The sequence below is a fragment of the Antechinus flavipes genome, chromosome 3 (genome assembly GCF_016432865.1).
Source record: "Antechinus flavipes isolate AdamAnt ecotype Samford, QLD, Australia chromosome 3, AdamAnt_v2, whole genome shotgun sequence".
Taxonomy (NCBI): Eukaryota; Metazoa; Chordata; class Mammalia; order Dasyuromorphia; family Dasyuridae; genus Antechinus; species Antechinus flavipes.
The window spans coordinates 257,162,636-257,177,720 of NC_067400.1; the positions used below are offsets into that span (position 1 = coordinate 257,162,636).

The 15,085-nt window shown below is 32.6% G+C and overlaps 1 long non-coding RNA gene across 1 annotated transcript in view; it reads left to right on the forward strand.

Moving 5' to 3' along the window:
• LOC127553894 (uncharacterized) overlaps positions 1-15,085 on the forward strand; it is a 145,941-nt gene that overhangs the window by 70,268 nt on the left and 60,588 nt on the right. The gene's annotated exons all lie outside the window — the stretch shown is intronic.

The window sequence follows — 15,085 nt, forward strand, 5'->3', positions numbered from 1 at the left end:
GTCTCACCTTTACTAATTTTGCACAATGTAATTTCAGAGAAATGAAGAATAGTTCTGTATTTAGAAGGAGGAAAGAATAAGGGAAAGGAGGGAGGACTGGTGCAAGGACCATTCATGAAATAGGTCTTGTAATGCTACTACACTCCCTCAGCACATGAATTATTCATTTTGCTGCTTTTGTTATAATGGGGACTGTGTTCAATCTCTGACTGTCTTGTGATATAGCCTCCCTTTGCTAAAGGACTACATGTTAGCGGCCATCATTTGTTTGGAGGACCAATTTAGCATAATAGTCATAAGGGTTACTAAGTATGCCATGCTTGAGAGGGAGAATCTAGTTCTAAATAACATTTTTAAATGTCTTTTGCTGTTCTTGGATCAGTTTTGAAACACAACCTTTTAGTTTTAGGATTTTTATTTTCAGTGTGTAAAATTGTACCTTTAAACAGTGCCAACCCAAGCGTTCTGAAATTTTATTTATAGAAAATGTTGAAAGACAGACCTAGTAAGCAAGGATAGAAAAAAAAAAAAAAAAGGTGCTTTTTTTTAAAAAAAGTTTTTTTTTTTTAAGATAAAACACAACCAAACCACAAAGAACATAGAAAAAGTCAAATCTGAGTCATGTACCCTCAGCAATAAAGAAACCTTTGTGATATCTAATATCAGACTTTCATACTCAAAGCATGGACTTTCCTCAACTGAAATTCCAGTGTAAATGGTTTAGGTTTGCACAGCCCTCTTCCCTTTCACTTCACCCCCACTCCCTTACCCTTGCTCACCGAGTTACAGTCAGTAAGACTAGATGGGTTAGAGATTGTGGGGAATTCAGAAGTATGTACTGGTGGGAGCACTGTGTGGTTCTGTTGTGAATGGACCACAGCATGTGCTCAAGTATTCTCTGAAGAGCCTGATAAAAAGTGGCATTTCCTCCTGAACTGGTATGTGCTGCTAAAATAAATGCTTTGAAGTTATAGATAAGGGGGAAAGGGGTAGGGAAAGAGGGAATTGGAACTGTGAACAGATGGATGAATGATTAGCTCATCTGGATAAGGAGTGAGGTTTCACATCAAAATCTTTGGGGTTTTCTTGTTCCCTTCAAAAATCTGATGGATTTCAACTTGAAGGCAGAATTGATTGATGCTGCTTAAACTTAAACAGGAAAAACAACCAGAAGGAAGTTCCTTGGTCTGGATTTAGTTGTCGAGAGACAGGAAGTTGCCAAAGAACCAGAAGAACGAAGAATTGAATTGAAAGAATATGTGGTTTAGGAGAATTTGAATCACGTGGCATGACTTTCACTTTTTTTTTTCTTTTTGGGCTTCAGTTTACTATGAATACACCATAAGGGATATAGTTCTATTTAGCTGTGGAAAGGCAGTCTCCAAGACTACTTTACTGTTAGAGGTGTGCTTGGATATTGATGGTTTAAGCACTCATTAAGTGCGTGCGTAACCTTTTTAATGTATGCCTTCTGTGGATAAATCTATTATTTTTTTTGTTTGTTTTGTTTTTATTTTAGGGAAAAGTGACAAGTTAGACCCATGATAGAAGCACCCCTCACCCCCGACCCCACCCGATTTTTCTATTCGCTTCTCAGCTTAGGTTGGACTGTGTTTTCTGGAGTCTTGGGTAGTGGTACAAAGTGTGTGGTCTCTCAACTCTGACTAATGCATTTTGTGCTCTGTGACTGAAAATGCCTCATAGCCTGCCAGGGCTGACTGAGAATTGTGGAAGGCTCTTTCCCCCCTCCTGTTTTTCCTTTGATTTCTTAAGGAAAGGAGAAATGGGGAAGGGGGTGGGTGGGTGGGTGGGTGGATGTGGGGAGGAGGGAAGGGGTGCTATTGTTAAGAAGGGGGCACAGAGGGGAGGAGAGCAGCTTGAAAGGACTACCCAGGCTGCTAGTTGAGAAACCAGATGCAAGGAGATGAAAATGCTTGCACATTGTGGAATGTGGCTCCTCCTGGGAGACCCCAGCCCTACAGTTCAGTGAGAGAGTCAAAGAATGGAGAGGGGAAGGGAGAAAGGGGGTGGGAACCAAGGGGCCCGTTTCCCTCTTTCTGAAGCAATGACAGCTGGTTCTGTACTGGCTCACATGACAAAGTGCTATGGAGACGAGCAGTAAAGCTGAAGCCAACAAGCTAGGGCGGTCAGCTGATGCTCCCCCCTCCCCATCCACTCCCCCCCAGGCGCCAGTCAGGTGATCAGCTGATGACTAATCATTCAACCCACTGGGAAGGTAACTCCGGAGCCCAGGTAGGAGCAAAGCTGAACTACTTCGTTGGTGCAAATTTTGTCCCAAGAAGAAATGTTTTTGGAGTGCAAAGTTTAACCCACCTCATCCTCTTGGCCATTATAACTTTTTATAAACAGTCATGAACCATAATTTGAGTGCCACTCTTTCAGCTGTCTTAAATTTTCTTTCTCAGAACCAAACTAAAAGCAAACAAATTAAAAAAAAAAAAAATTACACATCCCTGGATTCTAATTGTCCTAATTGCTGCAAAAGTTTTCTTATTTATTATTAAGTTCACTTTGTTGCATTACCTAAAAATATTGGCAGATCATGTAAGAATAAGACAGAATTAATAATTTTAATTATGTCCCATCATCAGCTCAACAAGAGATTTATGATTTTTTGAGATCCAAATTTCACTTTCCAGAGCTAGTCTGGTTTTAATATCTCTGTGTGTGTCTGTATGGATGTACATGTAGGATATATACATATGTGTACATTTGTACATATGCATTTGTGTACATCTACTTTATATATGTGTGTATATGCATATATCAGTGTGGATGTGTTTGTGAATGCACATATACATAAAAACCAGATTAGTTTTGGAAAGTCATTCAACTTAGGTCTCAAAAAGTCGTAAATCTCTCTTTTTGAACATCTAATGATGGAAGGCATATTTAAATTTTTATTTTAAAATTTAAATATTTAAAATGATTAATTAAAAAATAAAAAATCATTAAGAATGTTTTATTTACATATGACCTACCAAAAATCTTAAATAGTGCAATGAGCTGAATTTCACAACATATAAAACTTTTGTAACAATTAGATTGCAGACTTTGTTTTATATATGACTATATATATGTTATGTATACTCTGTCTGTACTCAAAGACTTTCTAATCTAATTTGGAACCTTAGATGGAAAAATTTTAAAAATTCAAATAACAGTACAAGTAGTCAGAAGGCAAGATATGAATAGGTTGGGTCTTCTCAAGTGCCACCTTCTCTGTAAAGCTTTTCCTAATTCCCTCTACCTGTGAGGATCAGTTGAAGTAATGATTGTAAAGTGCTTAGCACATAGTAAGTATTATATATTAGTATTAGCTATTATCAGTGCTTTTTCCCCAAAATGATCTTGCATCTATATGTCTATACTTGTTCCTCAAGAACACATTCAAAGAAATGAAAAAATTGCCATGGTTAGGATGATAAGGAAAAGAGTAAATGATATTTCATGTGTGTATAGGACAGACTCTACGTGAGTAAAGAAAAAGGAAGAGAGAATTTAGATCACATAGAATGATTCATAGAGTGGGACAGTAAGTATCCACTTTGACTAGAATGGACAAGTGTGGCAAGTAATATTGGAAAAGCTGTTTGGACACTGAGATAAACCATTAAATTGGAAAAGATAATTAAAAGTGATCAAATTCACTGTCGGTGGGACGTTAGAGAAACTATTATTGCATTATGCTGCAGATACTTATGTGAATTGGCACAATCTTTCAGGAAACCATGTGACAATATACAATTGGAGGTATAAATTATTCCTGCCCTATAGGACATTGTTAGAATTATACACTAATAATCTTAATGAGAGGGAGACTATCTGTGAAAAAAAAAATGTATGCCAAAATATACCAAAAACAAAACCCCAAATTATATTCTTCTGTGTGTGTGTCCATTGATTGTAGAATGGCTGGAAAATTGTGGCATGTGAATAAAATGAAATGTTATTGTGTGATGAATTGCAACAATGAGAATGACATATGATATAGGAATGCTAATGAAATTAGGCCAAGTAAAAATATCGGGATTATAATAATGTATTACTAACTATAACTGAGTAAAAGAAAATTGTAAGTGTGGTTTATGGGTTTTGTTTGTGGTTTTTAAATTTGTAATTTTATACTACAAAGATTGTATTAAAATTCAGTTTATATTAGTGTATGGTGTGTTTGTATATACATATACTCACACATATATGTATACATAGTATATCTACATGTATGTCATATATGCATAGATAACTACATATATTTTATGTTTAACATATATACACACAAATACACATGTTTATGAATATCACAACAAAATGCAGGGTTGCTTGAAATCAAATTATGGGACCTCTAACTTAGTAGGTGATACTTTGAGTTCCCCTTCATACTTGGGTGTTTGAGTCTTAATCAATGCCTGTATTTGAGGAACAAAAAATATAGGCTATATCAGCACATTTCCAAAGTATGAAACTCAGGAGAATATCTTTTAGTACAATTTGTTCTTGAATAAAGAAGTAATTGGTTTTGAAGATGTATTGTTATGCAAATTATATACCAATAGTTAATTAAAATGTATTTGATTGGATTTGACTCAATAGAGAAGTATACCAATCTCTTTCTGTTGTCACTATTTTAGTGGAAGAGGAATATAACTATGAAGAATTGCACTGAATATACTAATTAGGCATGTGGTCATTATTTAAACAAATGTTCAAGCAAAAAAATTCCTCAGTGCAATTACTCATCTATTTAAATATTACAAAATACCCAAGGAGAAGAAAAACAAAAAAAAGGGAGCTGGGTGGAGAGGAGGGTATAGTATGATAAATTTTGTGACTAAGGGTAAATGAGCTGACTAATAGCAGTGAACTCACTTATGAGTAACAATGGTGAATTTAGAAGGATATAAGTACAATGAGAGCTATTTAAAGGTTAGCTTTTTTACTAGCTCAATTGTTCTTTAGAGAGCTGAAAATTCCTTAAGGGATATTTGGAAATAAATCAGTGTATTTTCCTGATATGGAACTATCTGAAAACTGGTAAAGTTGTTTTATGTTTCTTTTTTACTTCAATCCTGAGGGAAATTCTTAACAAATGATCTTGCTTATCAACTTTAATAGTGAAGAAATTGTGTCAGAGGACAGAAGTAAACATGATTTATGAATTCATTTTTTAAAAATTTAGATGGCATTTTGTATAAGAACTGAAAATTTTTAGGTTTGTGTAAAGTATATTGTGTGTGTGTGTGTGTGTGTGTGTGTGTGTGTGTGTATTAGACATTTAACCAATGAAATGCAAAGAATTTTAACCAACAATGTCTGTCCAAAAGTCCAGATAGTCTCATTTTAAGTTAGTTATAGTGTGGTATGCTCACAAGACTTAATTTATCCAGAACACTTAAGGAAAAGATGTTCTGTTGATAAAATCTTATGTTAATCAGAAAATTCCTGTTATAGGAAATCTAAAATGATTAATAAATACACTTTTCAAGTCTTAGTAAGAATAGTTTACAGAGGAGAATTTTTACTTGTTCATCACCTTGTAGTACTTTGGGGTATTTTCTATGAACATCTGAATTTGATTTTGAAGATGTAAGTGATTGGACTGATGCTAGAGCATTCCTTAGAATTTCATTTGTTGTTAAATTCTCCAATATGAACTTTTTAAAAAATGGTTTGACTTTTCCAAAATTATATGCTCATTTCTTCCCCATTTCCCCTAATAGTTAGGAGGTCTAGTAAGTTGGGTTCCAGTTAATTATGGTTTATTAAAGTTAGAATATTGGCTTACAAGATACTTTGCTTCAAACCTATATTTATTCTAATTCATTATATAAAAGCTTGGTTAAGTAATTTTTACTGTTAAGACTATTTGAAAAGTAAGCCAAGTAGGTGGGAAAGCCATTTACTAAATTTGGATTTTAAGTTTCCTAGAGAAAGTTTTTATCAATTGTGAGGACAATATATTTTTAACTAAATTTTAAAATATTCATATGCATTACATGATGATTAAAAGAACGTTTTTTCCTTATCACAGTGTCATGTACACAGTAGGTGATTAATAAATGTTTGTTAACTGAATTCTTACCTTCAAAATAATACTTAAAATGGTGTCATGGTCTTAATCATGAAAGTTTCAAGATATTTATTAACACTGAGAAGGTACTTGAATAGTATAGAATTTTAATTAAATTCATATGTACCGTGGAAATGAATTTTATCTAAATTGGAAATTTAGGTAATATTTAAAAACTTATAAAATCTTTAGGAAAAGCAGTAATTTTGAGATCATGTTCACATTTAATTTCAACATAGAAAATATACAACTAATTTTAAAATTTTAAGAGAAAAGGATTTGACTTGTCTGTGGCTTGATTTAGTTTGATATGCTGTGAGAAAAATGGAATTAGTTGATACCATTGTCCAATAAATGTTTAGAAATTCAGATAATATAATGTTAGAAAATCAATTTTAAGTTAGTTAATTACCCATGTACTTTATAGGGCAAATTTGCTTTATTTCTCTTCCTTGGAAACACTGAACATTTTTGAAAGGAAAATATTTTAAAATCCAGTGTTTTGGTTAGTTTTTTTATGTTACTTTTTGTAGGGCATGAGAAAAAACTTTCTGGAAAGTATGCTCAGTATGTATATACATATCTAATATTGCACTTTAATCCAGATTCCATTTTTTCTGGTTCTTTCATACATTTTTGATCAGAGACAAAAGTATAAGCATTTTAAAGAAAATCATCACTTCAATTCTGAAGTTCTATGAAAATCAATAACCCTAAAATTTGGAGCCTCATTTATGCTTTAGATTATCATTAGAACTTTGAACTCATTTCATTAAGAAATGAATGGTTCATTTTAAAGTAGTAAATCGTATAAATTCTAACTTGTTTTGGTTAACTATTCTATGTAGCAGCACATACATCTATGCTATATCGATTTCAATACTAATTTTAGTGAAACTTTAAAAACTTTTATGCATACATGCACATACAGATATAAACACTTACGTAGATGTCTCTGTGTGTATATGTATCTATGTATGTTCAAAAGAATTTCCTATGTCCCATTTCTTGAGATTTTCATAGTAGAATTTTAACTCAGTTTTAGGGCAACTCTTCTTTGGAGTAAGATGCCAAGATAAGAACATTAAATGACAAAAGTATCTCTGTACTTTGTATGAATGGTAAAAAAAAAAAAAAAAAAAAAAAAATGGCATCTATGTTTAAATGTGATATAGTAACACAACTAGACAGAGAAAATGAACACAAATGATGAAGCTGGGCTGTTTGCTTTTACTAAGAATGTAGTTGTATTCATTCAAAATTCTATTGAAGTTATAAATTGAACAGAATCCTGAAAGTAAACAGGGGAAAGTGCTTAAAAAAAAAAAAAAAAGTAGTTATCACTTCTTGTACAAATGATCTCTACCTGTAATAATGTATTTGATTCTGGCCCATGTATTACTTAAAAGAATTAGTGGTGGGGGAGAAGGGAGGGCAGATAACACTTAGGGAAGGGGGAAGTCCAGATAAGGGTAGCTAATGATCTTGCGAAGAAAGGTTTTTTTTTGTTTGTTTATTTGTTTTTAATGAGACTCTTCATCTTGGAGACATGAAGGCAAAAGGAGAATATGATAAAAAATATATAAAATCATCGAAGGGTATGATTAGAATGAGTAAAGCTTTATTATCCAAATCTTGTACAAATAGACAGTGGGAAGTAAACTCACAAAATTCATTACCTGAAGAAGTTAATGGAATAAAAATAGAAAGAACTGTTTATTTAAACTGATAGGATGCCATCTAGTGGAATTATTTCATTATTGCAAACTAAATTAATGAGTTTTATTTCAATATATTATTAATGAAATTTTTAATTGAGTTTAAAAGCTATAATAATTAGCTATCAGAGTTTACAAGATTACTATCTTACCTTTAGAGATGGTTTTTATTTTTATATTACATTCTTTTCTAAATACCTCCCTGCCCAGAGAACATATAACATTGTAACAAAGATTTAATGGGGGTGGGGAGTGAGAGCCAGTTCAGTTAACAACAATCAACACATTGACCACGTCTGATAATAAATGCCATATTATACACCCTGAAGCTCCTGCCTCTTCCCTGTAAGGAGAGAGTAACATTTTTTAACTTTTTTCTAGTTTCTAAAAAAACTCCGGGCTTTTATAATTACATAGATTTTTGTATTGTTTTGTTGTTAGTTCTTTGCATTTTTGTTGTTCATTATTGTTTATTGTATCTGACTCTTTGTGACCCCATTTGGCATTTTCTTGGCAAAAATACTGAATGGTTAGCCATTTCCTTCTCCTGTTCATTTTACAAAGGAGAAAACTGAGGCAAACAGGTTAAGTGACGGCGCCCATGGTCCCCCAACTAGTGTCTGAGGCTGGATTTGAACTGAGGTTTTCCCAACTCCAAGCCTCTAGCCACTGTACTACTTAATCTCACATATACATAATTTTAACTGTTTAATATTGATTTTTCCCTGATTTTCCTTACTTCCTCCTTTATCAGTTGATATAAACTTTCGCAGGCATTTCTGAATTCTTCATACTTCTTACAGCTAAGAGATATTTCACTAAAATTTAAATTTTTTTAAGTTGCTTTTTTTAAAATGGATTTTAGAGTCTGATATTTTTACATAACAGCTAAAGATGATATTTATTCTTTGGAAAAGTTCATAAAATCGGGAATCAGAATAGAATCCCATTTGAGTCACTCTTGTTATTTTCTAAAAACTTGTAATGGAATTTGATATTTGCAAAGTGCTTTATGCATTTTATTTGTCTCTTTGACAAAGCACAAGAACTATGAAACAATTTTTCTTTATTTTACATATAATGAAATTGAGCCACAGAGAAGTTTTATGAACTCATTTAAAATCATTTAGGAGCCATCTATAAATTTCTAGGTGAAGCAAATTGTAGCTTTTTTCAAAAGAGTTTGGGAATGTGGGTATCTAAAATGCAAGTATATTTTTGGAAAGGAAACCTTCTGAAATATTTGAATCATTTAAAAAATATACATTTTCTTGTTAGGATCCTAATTTCATTGGTGTAGTGACTCCCTTTACCAATGCATATTTCAGCTCTTATGAAACTTACTTTTCCATCACTGCGTCACTCCCTATTTAAAGCAAAGCCTTTTCGGTTTCCTTAAGCCTTCTAGAGATGGAGTTGTACTGTCACAACCATTAAAAACTCAAGGCCATCGCCATGCCTCAGAGCTCTAAAGCAACTCCATTGTAATGTCTTAGCTCAAAACAAATGCTTCTATTTTCAGAGTGTTTAGGTGAAATGAATGCCCAAGTTTTAGGTCATAAATATTTATCCACCAGTAAGATGATGATTTGTGAAACCAACTTTTGCTTTAGAAAATACTTGCAAACATACCTATGTGAATTATACATCCCTGTATTAGAAATTCTGATTCTGAATCACCAATTTCTTATTTATTTCCCAGGTTCTTACCTTTTGTATTCCATACTTTACCTTGAATATAATTTGAATAAGTTATAAAGCTGTATCATTTGTCATCTCATATTAGAGCATGGCAAATGCTGACAGCAGTGAACTGAATTTGGTAGCTCAGGAACAGTATATGTTACTTTATTTTAATGCTCATGAAGAAAAAGCATTCCCAAGTAAAATCCCATGATATATGATATATGCAGGTGTGGCATATAAATCTATTCCTGAAACTAAAAATAATCAAAGGAGTTACATGTAGTTATACAATTAGTGAAAATAGTCTTATTTAGAGCATTTAAAGTCTAGTTTAATTTTGATAGAATAGTCTTTGTGCTCTTGTTCCAAGAAATGATCATTTTGACAGTGTGATTAATTTCTAGCTGGAGTAACAGAATATTGAAACTAAATTGACAAGCCAGTAAAGAGACACCATTTTAACAGAATGCCCTCTTTGGCTGGGATAACAACAGCAACAATAACATTTATATAGTTCCTTAAGGTTTGCCAAGTCCTGCACACATGTTATCTCATTTGGCCCCCACAATCTATGAGTTTGATGCTGCTACTGTCTTTATTGAACAAATGAAACTGAAAGAAATTAAGTGACATGCCCAGCAGCACATAGCTAGTGAGTCTCCAAGGCAGAATAGTAACTCAGGTTTTCCTGACTCCCAAGTCCAGTGCTCTATCTACTACACCATTTTGATACTTCAAGATTAATTTGCTTTTCCAGAAATGGTATGTATAGTTAAATTGTTCCTTTGAACTTTTTTTTCCTTTCTTTTGAAGAAGGCTGAGTATATGCTATATCATTAGTGTATAATATCTTCACCCACATGAATACACAAATTTTTGAGATCACAAGATTTTGAGCTAGAAAGAATCCTAGATATTCTCTGGCTCAACTCTTTTCTTTTATAGATGAGAAAATTAAAACCCCAATCAAGACTCCATTTTTTTTTAAATTAGTTAAGTCAGATTCAAGTCCTCTAAAGTGGTAATCCATTGTACTTTGTACTATATAACTTGGGTGAAATAAAGTCGTCATCATCATCATCATCGTCATCATCATAACTAGAATTTATTTAACACTGTGTTTTACAAATATTATCTCATTTGATCCTTACAACAACCCTGGGTGGTAGATGGTATTATTATCTCCATTTTTCAGCAGCATGAAATGCCTTGTCCAAGGTCACACAGTGAGATTTGAACACTCTATCCACTGTGCCTCCCCTCTTCTGTTTTATGTCACCCTCCCTCACTCTAAGTATACAGTGACAATCACCCTTTAATGGGAACTCTCAGTTGTTCAGTTGTCTATTTTAAATAATAGAACCAATCCTTCTTGTTCTGCTCCATTAACCAACTTCCCTTTTCTTTCTTAACTTCTATCCTCCTACTTGATATTTTACATTTTCTCTTTCCTCTTTGTACAACCCCACCCACCTATGCTTTTCTAGGAAATTGATAAAGGATTTTATCTTAGAACTATTTTATTAATGTGTCTCTTCTTCCTTAGATAAGACACTAAAATTTAAGGAGCAAGATTTCCATAGATAACAACTTAAGGCAAAGGAGAAAACCCAGTAGAGCAGGAAATTTTGGCTTGAGAATTATTTGGGGGACAGATGCAATGTCTTTCAGTGTCTTATTGCTGTTGCCTGCTCTGAGTGCTTAGCATCAATAATTCTGTCCTTATAACTTGACAATTCAACACAATAAGAAACAAAATGACTTTTATTAAAATAATAATAATTCTAATTTTAGTATATTCTTTACAGTGAGATCAAGCATTTTTATACTTTAAATTGAAATCTTTTAGAAGAAATCCATTTATGCTCATTACTATATCATATTACAGCCTGTGAGCTCATTTAAGACTAATGCAGAAATATATCAAAGGAATGCTTCTAACCTACTGAAGAATTTGAAAACTTGGTATCTGAGTTTTAAGCTCCTATGAATCTATAGGCCTAAAGCATGTATTGTATCACACAGCAGGCTAACTGTAAACAATCTGAAGTTAATGTTTAGCTGGTTTGGAACTATTTTTGGTCAACTCCCAAATTTTTATTTACACTTTTACTACTTAAGTTTATCATTATTATGCATTTCCTGTGATCTTTTTTGTTTCCCTCTTGGAACTTTCTTGTGTGTTTAAGCAAGCAAAAGAGAAGTGAATTTTTTAAAAAATTCTTGTAGCAATTGTTCAAAGGGGAAAATCAGATTTTATTAACTTAATATTTTATTTGTATGAAAGTAGAAAGAGACCATTGTGTTTGTGTAGTTTTATGAAGCAGCCATGTATTGTAAAGGGGAAAGATCACTGAACTTGGAATTAGGAGAAATATCACTGCCAATCACTTACTAGCTATGTTACTATGGGCAAGCTATTCTCTTTTGCTATCACTTTATCATCATTTGTGAAATAGACATAAACATACCTGTTTTATCTATATTACTTAGTTATTAAGAGAAAAAATCAGTTTGTAAACCTTTAAGTGATGTACAAAAGTTAGTATCTGTTATATGAGGGAATAGGTCATAAGAATTTTGAAATTAGAAATATCCCAAAAGTAAAAATAATATTTTCTCTTTCCAGTTTTTTTTTTTTTTTGGTATAATAGCTTTCCTTTCCCTACATAATTTTTCTTTGTATTCAACATCAGGTACTTCAAAATCCATTTGCATAAGCAATATCTCTATCAGTTTATTTAAGTTATTAAAATAATGTAAAGTGAAAGCCCTTCCAGTGGCTATAATACAAGGTTTTAAAATAATGGGCTAGTTAGCTTTTTCCTAAATTCTTTATTATCATATATTTTTAAAATCTTTAAATTTTATGAAAAGAGGTATAATTAAAAGCATCTCTATTTTTCCTTGTTTTCAATACTTAATAAATGTCAGCTATACTGTAATAATTATTTAAACTTCATTCTTAGAATATATATATGTAGCATTATGTAATGCATGACCTATTAGTATAACATTTTTTAATATTTAATGATTATGGCCTCAAGTGATTTTTTTTCTTATACTAGAATTTTTCTAAATAAGTATTTTTTTCCATCTAGCTTAAACATGCCGTCTTAAGGAGATTATTCTCAGTAGTTGGTTTTTACCTCTTGTTATATTGCTATTAAATTTGATATGTACTTGGATATTATTTTTTTTTGTTTTATTCATAAGTTTAAAAAAAGATAGTAAATTGATAAAAGCACTATTCACTGCTTTGGACTTTAAAATGGAGATGGAAATTTTTATATATCTGAGGTGAGTGGGCAACCTGCCATTACAATACTTTTTAAGTCCATAATTGTAATGGCAGATTGCCCACTCACCTTAGATACATAAAAATTACCATCTCCATTGTAAATATCTGGGTGAGCAATAGCATGTGCATGTTAAGACTCCTATGGCATATGGTATGCATGATGGTGTAGATTATTTACTAGGCAGTCTTAAGGTTCCAGAGACTGAACTCATTGAATACAGTTGTGAGAACCACATAGGTAATATCCTCCTCTGGGTCATATCATCAAAATGGAACTGATGTGTATGTGTATGTGTGTGTGTGTGTGTGTGTCTCTGTGTGTGTGTGTGTATGTATATATGTGTGTGTATGTGTGTGTATTTACACATATACATTTTACACACATATATTTTATGTATGGTATGAAGAAAGGAGTACATTGTTACATTTATTAGAAGGAGTTTAGAAAAATTGATTAGAGGAGGAAAAAATGAAGGGGAAAGAATGATTGTTTTTCTTATGGGCTAAATGACTAGTTTGGAAAATTTTGTTATCCAAGCTCTGTTTAGGAACCTTCACCTCTAGAATGCAAACAATTTGCTCATATTCATGTAAAGGCTGGCCAATTGTGAAAAACATGAATTTCTACTTTTAGAAAAGTTTGCAGTTTAGTCCAATCTAAGAAAGGAGACAGAAGTGAAGAAACGATACCAAGATAGATTAGCACACTCTTAACAACAACAAAAATTGACTATCAGATTTAGTGACTAATGTTCATATTCTTTTTTTAAAAGTGGTTACACAGAATCTTACCCTCTGCCATTCTTATTGGTTCCCTATCATCCATCCTCCATAGTATATTCACTTCAAGAAGTTGATGACTTGAGGGTATCTCTAGAGATGTGGTTCTGTTCCTTGATTTTAGACAAAGATCACACACTAAGAGTAAAACACTTGATTTAATGTTTAAAAATGTTCTGTGCATTTTGTCATTCTTAATACACTGATAAGATAGTGGTTAGAGCAGGTAGGTGGCACAGGAGAATAGAGTGCATAACCTGGAATCAGGAAGAATGCTTCTGAGTTCAAATCTGGCCTCAGGCACCTAATATCTGTGTGATCTCGGGAAAGTTATAGAATCCTCAGTTTCCTCATCTGTAAAATGAGCTGGAGAAAGAAATGGCTATCTTTCCTAAGAAAAACACAAAGTCATGAAAAAAAGGAAACAATTGAACAATAATAAAAATGATGACTGCATTTAAATATATCATTAAGACAAAACTAGTATAAATTTAAATTGGGGAAATACTAATAGAGAAATTTTCAATAGCACTTAGTGTCTATTTTCCAATCACTTGGAAATATGTTTGGCATGATTTCACATGAATAATTGAAATCATATTTCTTGCCTTCTCAAGGGATGGGGGAGAGACTCAAGAAAAAAGGGAATTTGAAACTCAAAAATTTTTAAGAAATGTTAAAAATAAAAGATATATTTATTTTTAAAAGAGAAAAAACAATCATTCAGGCCAAAATTAATTTTATAGTAAAATCAGAACAGAGAGACAGCTTGGGTTTTTTCTAAGTTAGGATGATCTAACACTTTTCCAGTCTCCTTTCTGACACATACTGATTCTAATTGCTTAACCTCTTGGGCACTTCTCCATTGCCTATCTGTATTTGTAGAGGGAATTTCCATGCTTTGAAACCATAGGTTTATAATAAAATAAAGAAGAGAAAGAGAATTTTCTAATCTTATTTTGGAGTTTATAGTGACATAAACTGATAACCAAAGTTCCAATTAGAATACATTTTGTAGTAATTGACTGAATAAATTATATCTATGAAGTCAATCAACAAAATATTTATAAAGTTTTTACTGCTAGATGCAAAATATGCTAGATACACTGTGCTAGATACAAAAATGGAATAATCTCAACCTCAGGAAGTTTATATTCTACTGGGAACAAGTATGCATAAATACAAAATATAGAGAAAATCAATACAGTGTTATTGGGGATGGAGATGGAAGGGAAAGGCGTGGCAGCTGAAGGAATCAGGAAGGGATTTTTGGTTTTGTGGTCTTTGAGCTGAGCTTTGACTTAACTTGGGAAGCAATTCTGAGACAGTGGTGAGGAGGGAGGGCCTTCCAGGTCAGAAGGACATTGGCCTGTGCAAAGACACAAGGCTAGAGATAAAATGACATACAGGACAGCCAGGTGGTGTCATAATGTACAGAGCCCTACACCTGAAGTCAGGAAACCTAAGTCTAAATTCAGCCTGAGACTTACTAGTTGTGTATGGGCAAGT